General features: G+C 34.8%; 1 long non-coding RNA gene across 1 annotated transcript; it reads right to left on the bottom strand.

Annotated features, from left to right (window-relative positions):
* Positions 1–5,462: 5,462 nt before the first annotated feature.
* LOC113075901 (uncharacterized) lies at positions 5,463–7,905 on the bottom strand. Its single transcript, XR_003281057.1, has 4 exons — positions 7,884–7,905; positions 6,599–6,944; positions 5,900–6,084; positions 5,463–5,832 (listed from the first exon to the last, which is right to left on the bottom strand). It is a non-coding gene; the product is annotated as an uncharacterized LOC113075901 (long non-coding RNA).
* Positions 7,906–11,064: the final 3,159 nt, after the last annotated feature.

The following is an 11,064-nucleotide window of genomic DNA, read 5'->3' as shown; positions in this document are numbered from 1 at the left end:
AGAAGTTATATGCACAAAAACTAATGTTAGAGCTTCAATGCTCAAGATTGTCAGTTTACAGGTTTCTGGGTCCAGTAATGTTGAAATAGTGCTTCTGTTCAAATGAAGTGAAATCTAGCCCAAATCTGCTCAAAACCTTGTCTCTTTATTAGAGAAAGCTGCTTCATTCAATATTCAGTGCAAATCTTGCCAAACTGAAAGATGAGATTATGTCTTATGAAATAAAATGTTTTCTGCAATGCTGTAAGACAGTTTTTAATGTGTTAGAAGTTATATGCACAAAAACTAATGTTAGAGCTTCAATGCTCAAGATTGTCAGTTTACAGGTTTCTGAGTCCAGTAATGTTGAAATAGTGCTTCTGTTCAAATTAAGTGAAATCTAGCCCAAATCTGCTCAAAACCTTGTCTCTCTATTAGAGAAAGCTGCTTCATTCAATATTAAGTGCAAATTTTGCCAAACTGAAAGATGCTTATGGCTTATGAAATAAAATGTTTTCTGCAATGCCTGTAAGACAGTTTTTAATGTGTTAGAAGTTATATGCACAAAAACTAATGTTAGAGCTTCAATGTTCAAGATTGTCAGTTTACAGGTTTCTGAGTCCAGTAATGTTGAAATGAGACTGTCCTCCTCTTAAAAACAACCACATAGGTCGTTTGTGCAAGGAGCGTATTACGACCTATTATTACGTTTTAAAATCAAGCACCCTCTAGCGGCCATATTACGACAGTCTCGTTTGTCAGGTGTGTCGTCATCAAATGACCACAAAAAGGAGGCGTGACCCAACATCTTACCAAGCGTCGTTGTCCAGGTGTGTAAACAATTTTATTTTATGGTTTATTTTTTAAGGTATGATTGTCTGCAATTAATGTCAAAGTAAGTGCAGTTTGACGTTTTCTTTACAAATATGTTGTGAATGCCAGTGAACGAATGTGTGGCAATCGCAACGAATGTGAAATGACCCGTGACCACAACACTTACCATATTTTTTTTTACCATGATAACTGTTTTACTGTGGTATTTGTAGTAAAAAAAAACATTAACCACAATGCCATGCCTTTAATACCTTTTTGTAATGTAATTGTAATTAAGTGTTTTTTTTCTTTTCATTTTTGCAGTTTCTTCATATCACATACATCTCCAGCTCCTACAACAACATTCAGTGCAGCAGCTCTTTATGAAGCTCTCTCTCTCTCTCTTTCTCTCTCTCTCTCTCTCTCTCTCATTTTCCTTTCCTATTTTTCTGAACTGTAATTCATAAATAAGTCACACATATTTTTCTTTATTTCTTTCTCTTGTTCATCATGGTATATTTTCACAGCTCAGAATCAGATTTTGATCAGTTCTTGTATTAACAGGGAACTTGAACTCGAAGCTCAATGCTGAACTTGAAGAAGTTTCCAGTGAAGATGAAGTCCTTCAAAGGTTCGACACAGGTAATGTTGAAGATATGTAGTTATAACAGATTTACTTTAATTGATTTATCCTTACTTTATGTTAATAACCTTCCTTATAGTCCTTCTTTTCAAATGTTTTGTTCACAGATCATTTGTAACACACTGTCTAAACATGTATGTATTAAAACAACAACAACTTTTTACTTTTTCTTTATTTCAGCTGAAAAGGAAGACCATGGGCCTGTCAAACCTTGTTTGCGGAGAGGGATGAATTTGACCATCTTGTGTGTTTATGGAGAAGACCAAAAGCTGCTAAGGCAGATATTTCCAGAGGTACGTCTGTGTTGATCTGAGCACCTCAACATAACTTTACTGCAGTTACATTTTGCACCGAATTTTATGTTTTTTACTTTTTTAAATACCTCACGACCCCATCAGTACAAACCCTGTGCTACGTCAAAGTATTAATTCATATGATATTGTACAAGCGTACTCTCCAGCTTTTCCTCCTGCTGTCATTGACCATCGCCTCAGCTCTCATGCAGACTGTGCCCATTGTAAGTAGTCAGAGCGTTATATCCTAAAGTTTATATTGATTCCACTGTATTCTTTATTAGCACCGTCTTAACCCGTTCTAACAGTACATGATATCTGTCCACACCTCACAGTCTGCCTTTATTTCCATGTTGATTTTAATTGAACACATCTGTCTAAAAGCAAGTCAGGAAATGCTGTGTAACTTGTCATGTGACACATCAGGGGCCGGTTGCGTAAACATAGCTATTATGTTAAGACTGTGACCAACTAGCAGTTAACCAAGAGATAATCAGTCTCATATTTCTTAGTAAAATTGGACCAATCTATGTTTTTGTAACTGACTTTAAACAATTATGACCAGTTTTTTAAGATTAGTTTAAGCAGTGCAACCGGCCCAAGGTCTTTAATTTATTTGACCAAATTAGATCAATTAAAGGTGTTTACAACAAGAACAATAACTATAAAGACTATTTTAGCATCGCTACCAACAAATTATAAAGTTCTGTTTATTATTATACACGCTGCAGTTATGTTGTCTTTAACCACTAGCCCGCTGCTAGGGGGAAGTTGTGGCTTAGTGGTTAGAAAGTTTGACTCTTAACCATAAGGTTGTGGGTTTGAGTCTCGGCCTGGCAATGCGACTTTTTTTGCCCCAGAAGCAAGGCTTCCAGGGCTGCCCCCAACTGCTCCCCAGGCACCGCAACATAAATGATCCCCACTACTCCGTGTGTGTTCACTGCTGTGTGTGTGTACTTTGGATGGGTTAAATGCAGAACATGAATTCTGAGTATGGGTCACCATACTTGGCTGTATGTCACGTCACTTTCATTTGTTGTCAATGTTTTAATTATTCATCATGTGATAAATTCAATTTTTTCCTGTCTTGCAGGATTTCTGACAGATTGCTGAGTCCTTCTCCATCAGCTCTCCACTATAGCAGCCCTTCCAAAAGCATCCACATCACTATCTCTTGTGTGGCACATCTGCTCTCAGTCGTTAGCACATCTACTTGTATTATTTCTCCTCTAGTCAACACTCCCATCTCTACTGTGAACACTCCTGTCACTATCACTATCACCATCCCACCTACTGTATTCTATATGCCATATATATATATATATATATATATATATATATATATATATATATATATATATATATATATATATGTATGTGTGTGTGTGTGTGTGTGTGTGTGTGTGTGACCTTTAAGGTCATTTAATGATAGAAATGCATTTTCCAGCTGAAAATGATTTATAAAATATAATTGTTATTAACCGTATTAGTTTGTCTTGCATATATTCACAACAGAAGCGGTCAGTGATTACAGGAGATTAAGAGGTAATCATGTGAAATATTAGTCTTAACAATATTTTTCTAATTAGTTAATCACTTTTAAATGGAAGAAAATAATATGATTTCAGCTGGTGCCTTGCAACTCCTGGTTTGTAAAAATATTATTTGGCATGTTATAAACTTCTCTGCAAACAAATTGACAATCTTTATTTATTTATTCATTTTTTTTATTTTATATATATATATATTTTTTATATTAGCCAATTTAGTTTTAAAGGGGTTTTCTGTTACATAATTCTGTCTGTACCTATTAGTTACTTTATCAATCAGTAATTTTTAATGTTGTTATATTTCACAATAATATATTATTTTTTATAATAACTGCTTTTTTGTTTTTATTTCTTCATAGTGACAAACTAGAGAGAAAGAATGGTGTTATTGGCATTGTTTGTCTGAAAAGTTTGACATATCAATAAACACTGATATGGAAATTACTACAAATTTTTATGCCTGTGTTTTTTAAATTGTATTTATTTATTTATTTTTATTATTATTTTCCTTTTTTTTCTGTAGTTCAACTGGTAGAGCTAAAAATTGCAAGACTGTAAATACATCTCCAAAAAACACACAAGCGATTAAATGTATACATTTAATACACTATAAATATAGAAATATAATATTATTATTTTTATACAGTATATGCAAAAATGTTGAGCTTAAATATTGTACATTAATATTAGGGTAAAGAATGTGTATAATGGGAAATACGAGGCCCTTGTTTGAAAATAAATAACTGTAATCAACAAATCTATTGCTGAATCAGGTTTACCCCACAATGCAAATCCGTCATTTTAGTTTTATATTTAGTGGGTGAAAATAAATTCACCACAAGAACCCGTGAAATAGAGAATAGAACAGCTCTATTCTCATCATTGGCAACAAACTGTTAAGACACATTTTGTAGGTTGTCTTTTCAAAAGCATACCATTATGTAAGTTGGAAGTCATACTTATCTTAGAATTAAGACACCAGAAAATCAACATAAGTGCCCATTTGGAAAGAGCTCAATTTATTTCATAAGATCAAGAGCAACAATACAGTGCTAATAGTAAACAAAGACAACAAATACACATTCTGACACTTCATCACACAAGGCCAATGTGTCATTCAGTAAGACAATGTGTGACAGTGTGCAGTTTATGGTTCCATACAATTCATGCAATTTAAAGAATCATAATATAAAATACCTAATTCATAAATCTCTGTAAAGAATGTTTTTTTTTTTTTTTTTGTCCTGCTCAGGAGCTAGACATCATTAATGTGCATGATCATCTTCATTATAATACAGAACAGGATTCATGTTGATCTTTCCTTGATTCATCTCCCTCAGTTGTGCATGAAGTCCATGCAGTCTCTTCTAATGCAGCTTTCTTCCAGCTCTTCATCTAACTGAATTTCATTAATTTGACTAAATGTTCATGTCTTAATCAAAACAACCATGGTGATTATATGTGTTGTTTACAAAATTAAATGGTGTATTTACCAAAAACCATCTCTAGTACAGAATATTCACCATACTTTATTATCCAACACCATACGCAATATTTTACTAGGATGCAGCATAAAGACAGATAAAGTAGCATATTAAGACAAATTATATTCAAGTGAAATAAAAATTGGTTACTTTAAAACCATATTATTTTAATCAGATGAAGAAACCCAGATGAAGGCATGGTGAAATGTCTTGAGCACCAAAGAATCACATCCAGTTTCCTTCTTATCATCAGAGCTCTCCTGGTTTTCTTCAAATCCATGTCTCTATCATGATCTTCTTCAATGTCATAAACAATTTGCAATTGTTATCCAGCACAACAGTACAACTGATGAACTAGTCATGTGACCAATTCAAATCAAATCATTTTATTATCACAATACCATGAATGCAAGTATACAGGTGGTGAAATGCTTTTGTGCAAACTGCAGCATGACAAGTTCTGAATATATTTGCAACACATATACAGTATTAAAAATATAAACTGTATACATAAGAGCTCAATACAGGTAGAAAATATAGTGCAATACTATACTAAACAGAGAGAACAAAATGAAAACAATAAACAGCAATCACTGTATACTGTAGATATACCTCTGCCCACTGCTCCGGGTGTGAGCACAAATTCTGAGTATGGGTCACCATACTTGGCTGAATGTCACATCACTTTCACTTTCAGTACAGTATGAATTAGTGCAAACAGAATATCAGGCTGCAGAATAATAGTGAGTGAGAGTCCAGTCAGTGTAGCTGATAGAGTGCAGTGCATACAGTATGAGCTGCTGGTGTGTGTGTGTGTGTGTGTGTGTGTGTGTGTGTGTGTGTGTGTGTGTGTGTGTGTGTGTGTGTGTGTGTGTGTGTGTGTGTGTGTGTGGTGTTACTGGTACGAATTTAGTTCAGTCTGATTGCCTGTGGAAGGAACTTGTCTTGCAGTCTGCTGGTGCTGGTTCTGTGATAATGTCTGTCTGATGGTAACAGTGAGAGCAATCCATGGTTCGTCTGGCTGGAGTCTCTGACGGTCCTCAACAAAAGAAAAACCTTGCGTAGATGTCCTGGAGAGACAAAATCATTGTGTCAATTATATATTATTATTATTTAGAATTGTTGAAATGGACATACCATTGATTCCTGTTGAAGGTTGTTGGAGGTATGGGCTCTCAGTTGTGAAGTTTCTTTTATGGCCGTAACATCTGTGCGGTCACAGAGCTGTTTGGGAATCCAGTCTTCACAGTTTCAGGCTGCAGCGCTGCATTTGGTGACCACTGACTCCTCCATCTCTGGCCTCAGACCCACTTCTCTTTAGTCTGGACTGAAGACAAATGTTCTCAGTACCAGCTTTCCTTCTACTGCAGTCTTTCTGTACAAGTAGACAATAATAAAAGCAGTCATAACAAATCAGTAATGTATTAAAAACTCATACGAAGTTGTACATATGAAGACTTCAGATGCAAAGGCATCTAAGTTCCACCTGAAATTTTCTTCTAAAATTCTTCTTAGAAGAACATTTCATACAGAACTTAAAGGCTTTTGCATCTGAAGTCTTCATATACAACACATCTCGTTCTTCATTTCTCCATCAACTGACTTCATCCTCCTTCAAAAACTATAAGTCCATAAGAAAAATAGTTTGGTGAATACAGGTGCAGGTGTCATGCATTTTCTGCCCAAATTCCAGAAATGATGCCCTGATGATTTGTAAAAGGACTTATAAAAAGATGTATATGTGAAAAATGATAATTGCTGACTTGAATAGAGATCAACATCATATGCTGTACTAATGCATTGCTTGAATACAGACACATCAATGGGAATGAGCACCTTTTCACTCTTTTCTATTTGGGCACAATAGAGCCATGTTCATTCCTCATCCCCAACAGGACTGATGTTGTTTGTGTTTTTGCTCTTCAGCTGTAAAACAAAAATATGTCTATTAACCCCATGTTTAATTACTATTGCTGGTTAAACATATGAATTAAGACAGATATAATTAAGTTAATTCACCAAAAGATTCAGGTTAGAGGATTAAATGAATATTGATTACAATTTTCTACAAACCTTTCTTGGAGAGGGCTGATCATGACAAGAACTTGCTGAGCCTCACTAGTAGACGCTCAGTTGACAAAACTGAAAGAGGCCATCATGCAACCATCCGCTCTGTTTGTACCTTACAAGAGAGAATGTGTGAGTGAGTGGAGAGAGTAAAGGACTAAGATGAAGAGAAACAAGCAAAGGAAGGCAGAATCTTGCGTTTGAGTTTAACAAAATGAGAGGGAAGAAAGCTGTATCTTCAAGCTATATTATTCTCAATTATTTTCTACACTATAACATGCAGCAGGATTCTTGTAAGCAGTTTAAAGACCTCTTCATACCAAGGATGAGTCCATACTGCAACTATTTAACATTTAATGACACAGAGGAACAACATCAGTGGAATATACTTTCCAGCTGATGAACATTAAACAGCCAATCAAAATGCACATTTAAAAAGCTTGATCATTTAAAGTGGCAGACAACAACGTCGCTGCAGTGTGTATAATAATAAACATAACTTTATCATTGGTTGATGTTGGTGTGGATGCTAAAATAGTTATTGTAGTTACTATTCTTGGTGTGAACAGCCTTAAATGATCTAATTTGGCCAAATTAACTGAAGATCTGATGTGTCACATGACAAGTTACACAGCATTTCTTAACTTGCTTTTAGACAGATGTGTTCAATTAAAATCAACATGGAAATAAAGGCAGACTGTGAGGTGTGGACAGATATCATGTACTGTTAGAACGGGTTAAGACGGTGCTAATAAAGAATACAGTGGACTCAATATAAACTTTAGGATATAACGCTCTGACTACTTACAATGGGCACAGTCTGCATGAGAGCTGAGGCGATGGTCAATGACAGCAGGAGGAAAAGCTGGAGAGTACGCTTGTACAATATCATATGAATTTGCTGGAATTGTTTGAATTATTAATACTTTGACGTAGCACAGGGTTTGTACTGATGGGGTCGTGAGGTATTTAAAAAAGTAAAAAACATAAAATTCTGTGCAAAATGTAACTGCAGTAAAGTTCTGTCGAGGTGCTCAGATCAACACAGACGTACCTCTGGAAATATCTGCCTTAGCAGCTTTTGGTCTTCTCCGTAAACACACAAGATTCATCCCTCTCCACAAACAAGGTTTGACAGGCCCATGATCTTCCTTTTCAGCTGAAATAAAGAAAAAGTAAAAAGTTGTTGTTGTTGTTTTAATACATACATGTTTAGACAGTGTGTTAGAAATGATGTGTGAACAAAATATTTGAAAGGAAGGACTATAAGGAAGGTTATTAACATAAAGTAAGGATAAATCAATTAAAGTAAATCAGTTATAACTACATATCTTCAACATTACCTGTGTCGAACCTTTGAAGGACTTCATCTTCACTGGAAACTTCTTCAAGTTCAGCATTGAGCTTCGAGTTCAAGTTCCCTGTTAATACAAGAACTGATCAAAATCTGATTCTTAGCTGTGAAAATATACCATGATGAACAAGAGAAAGAAAGAAAGAAAGAAAAATATGTGTGACTTATTTATGAATTACAGTTCAGAAAAATAGGAAAGGAAAATGAGAGAGAGAGAGAGAGAGAGAGAAAGAGAGAGAGCTTTATAAAGAACTGCTGCACTGAATGTTGTTGTAGGAGCTGGAGATGTATGTGATATGAAGAAACTGCAAAAAAAAAAAAAAAAAAAACAACAACACCTAATTACAATTACATTACAACAAGGTATAAAAGGCATGGCAAATTATGTATTTAATGTGTTACTTAACTAAAGAGTACACAATAAGCACAGTTACTGTGGTAAAACGCATGGTAACGTGTTTATACTACAAATACCAAAGTAAAACTACAGTTATGACGGGAGATACATGATGTTGTGGTTACTGAGGTTTTATAACACGTGACATGGTTCAGCGACATGTTGCTATGGTAAAAACATGGTAAATGCGCGGCTTTTACGTGACCTCTTTCCACCACAGAATTTCAAATGAATATCACAATGAAAACTAACTTTATAAAGCTGCAGAGTTCGATTAAATGATTTGAACGTCAAACTGGTTGAATAGGACAAACAGTGTCTAGCATCGATTTGAAAATAAAAACTCATATTAATTATTCATAAACGATCTACAACTTTAGGAGACGGGAGAAAACCTTACCTGTAAGTTACATGTCTCGAAGACATCTAAAATCCATATCATCAAAATCCACGAACATCTGGGTGAGTTTAAAAACAAACAATTCAAAACGCAAATAGCAAACGTTAAAATAAACCCACAATGCATTTAGGCGAAAGTTCATGTATCGTGCCTCTTGTTGCCAATAGGGGCGCTAATTTAGAGAACTCTCGTGTGGGTCGTATTTGAGGATAGTGACAAACGACCTATACGGTCGTATGAGTTGGAGGACTTGTTGGTTGAAATGGTGCTTCTGTTCAAATGAAGTGAAATCTAGCCCAAATCTGCTCAAAAGCTTGTTTCTCTGTGAGTTAGATCTGCTTCATTCAATGTTCAGTGCAAATCTTGCCAAACTGAAAGATGCTTATGTCTTATGAAATACAATGTTTTCTGCAATGCTGTAAGACAGTTTTTAATGTGTTAGAAGTTATATGCACAAAAACTTATGTTAGGACTTCAATGATCAAGATTGTCAGTTTACATGTTTCTGAGTCCAGTAATGCTGAAATAGTGCTTCTGTTCAAATGAAGTGAAATCTAGCCCAAATCTGCTCAAAAGTTTGTCTCTCTAACAGAGAAAGCTGTTTCATTCAATATTCAGTGCAAATCTTGCCAAACTGAAAGATGCTTATGCCTTATGAAATACAATGTTTTCTGCAATGCTGTAAGACAGTTTTTAATGTGTTAGAAGTTATATGCACAAAAACATATGTTAGGACTTCAATGATCAAGATTGTCAGTTTACAGCTTTCTGAGTCCAGTAATGTTGAAATAGTGCTTCTGTTCAAATGAAGTGAATTCTAGCCCAAATCTGCTCAAAAGCTTGTCTCTCTAATAGAGAAAGTTGTTTCATTCAGTATTCAGTGCAAATCTTGCCAAACTGAAAGGAGCTTATGCCATATGAAATACAATGTTTTCTGCAATGCTGTAAGACAGTTTTTAATGTGTTAGAAGTTATATGCACAAAAACTCATGTTAGGACTTCAATGATCAAGATTGTCAGTTTACAGCTTTCTGAGTCCAGTAATGCTGAAATAGTGTTTCTGTTGAAATGAAGTGAAATCAAGCCCAAATCTGCTCAAAAGCTTTTCTCTCTATTAGATAAAGCTGTTTCATTCAGTATTCAGTGCAAATCTTGCCAAACTGAAACAAGCTTATGCCTTATGAAGTACAATGTTTTCTGCAATGCTGTAAGACAGTTTTTAATGTGTTAGAAGTTATATGCACAAAAACTTATGTTAGGACTTCAATGATCAAGATTGTCAGTTTACAGTTTTCTGAGTCCAGTAATGCTGAAATAGTGTTTCTGTTCAAATGAAGTGAAATCAAGCCCAAATCTGCTCAAAAGCTTTTCTCTCTATTAGAGAAAGCTGTTTCATTCAGTATTCAGTGCAAATCTTGCCAAACTGAAACTTGCTTATGTCCTATGAAATAAAATGTTTTCTGCAATGCTGTAAGACAGTTTTTAATGTGTTAGAATTTATATGCACAAAAACTTATGTTAGGACTTCAATGATCAAGATTGTCAGTTTACAGCTTTCTGAGTCCAGTAATGCTGAAATAGTGTTTCTGTTCAAATAAAGTGAAATCAAGCCCAAATCTGCTCAAAAGCTTTTCTCTCTATTAGAGAAAGCTGTTTCATTCAGTATTCAGTGCAAATCTTGCCAAACTGAAACTTGCTTATGTCTTATGAAATAAAATGTTTTCTGCAATGCTGTAAGACAGTTTTTAATGTGTTAGAAGTTATATACACAAAAACTAATGTTAGGACTGCAATGATCAAGATTGTCAGTTTACAGCTTTCTGAGTCCAGTAATGTTGAAATAGTGTTTCTGTTCAAATGAAGTGAAATCAAGCCCAAATCTGCTCAAAAGCTTTTCTCTCTATAGAGAAAGCTGTTTCATTCAATATTCAGTGCAAATCTTGCCAAACTGAAACAAGCTTATGCCTTATGAAGTACAATGTTTTCTGCAATGCTGTAAGACAGTTTTTTAATGTGTTAGAAGTTATATGCACAAAAACTAATGTTAGGACTGCAATGATCAAGATTGTCAGTTTACAGCTTTC

Source organism: Carassius auratus, unplaced genomic scaffold, assembly GCF_003368295.1.
Source record: "Carassius auratus strain Wakin unplaced genomic scaffold, ASM336829v1 scaf_tig00017939, whole genome shotgun sequence".
In the NCBI taxonomy this organism is placed as follows: Eukaryota; Metazoa; Chordata; class Actinopteri; order Cypriniformes; family Cyprinidae; genus Carassius; species Carassius auratus.
The sequence above is the reverse complement of the archived record's forward strand: the minus strand, read 5'-3'. Positions and strand labels throughout refer to the sequence as shown.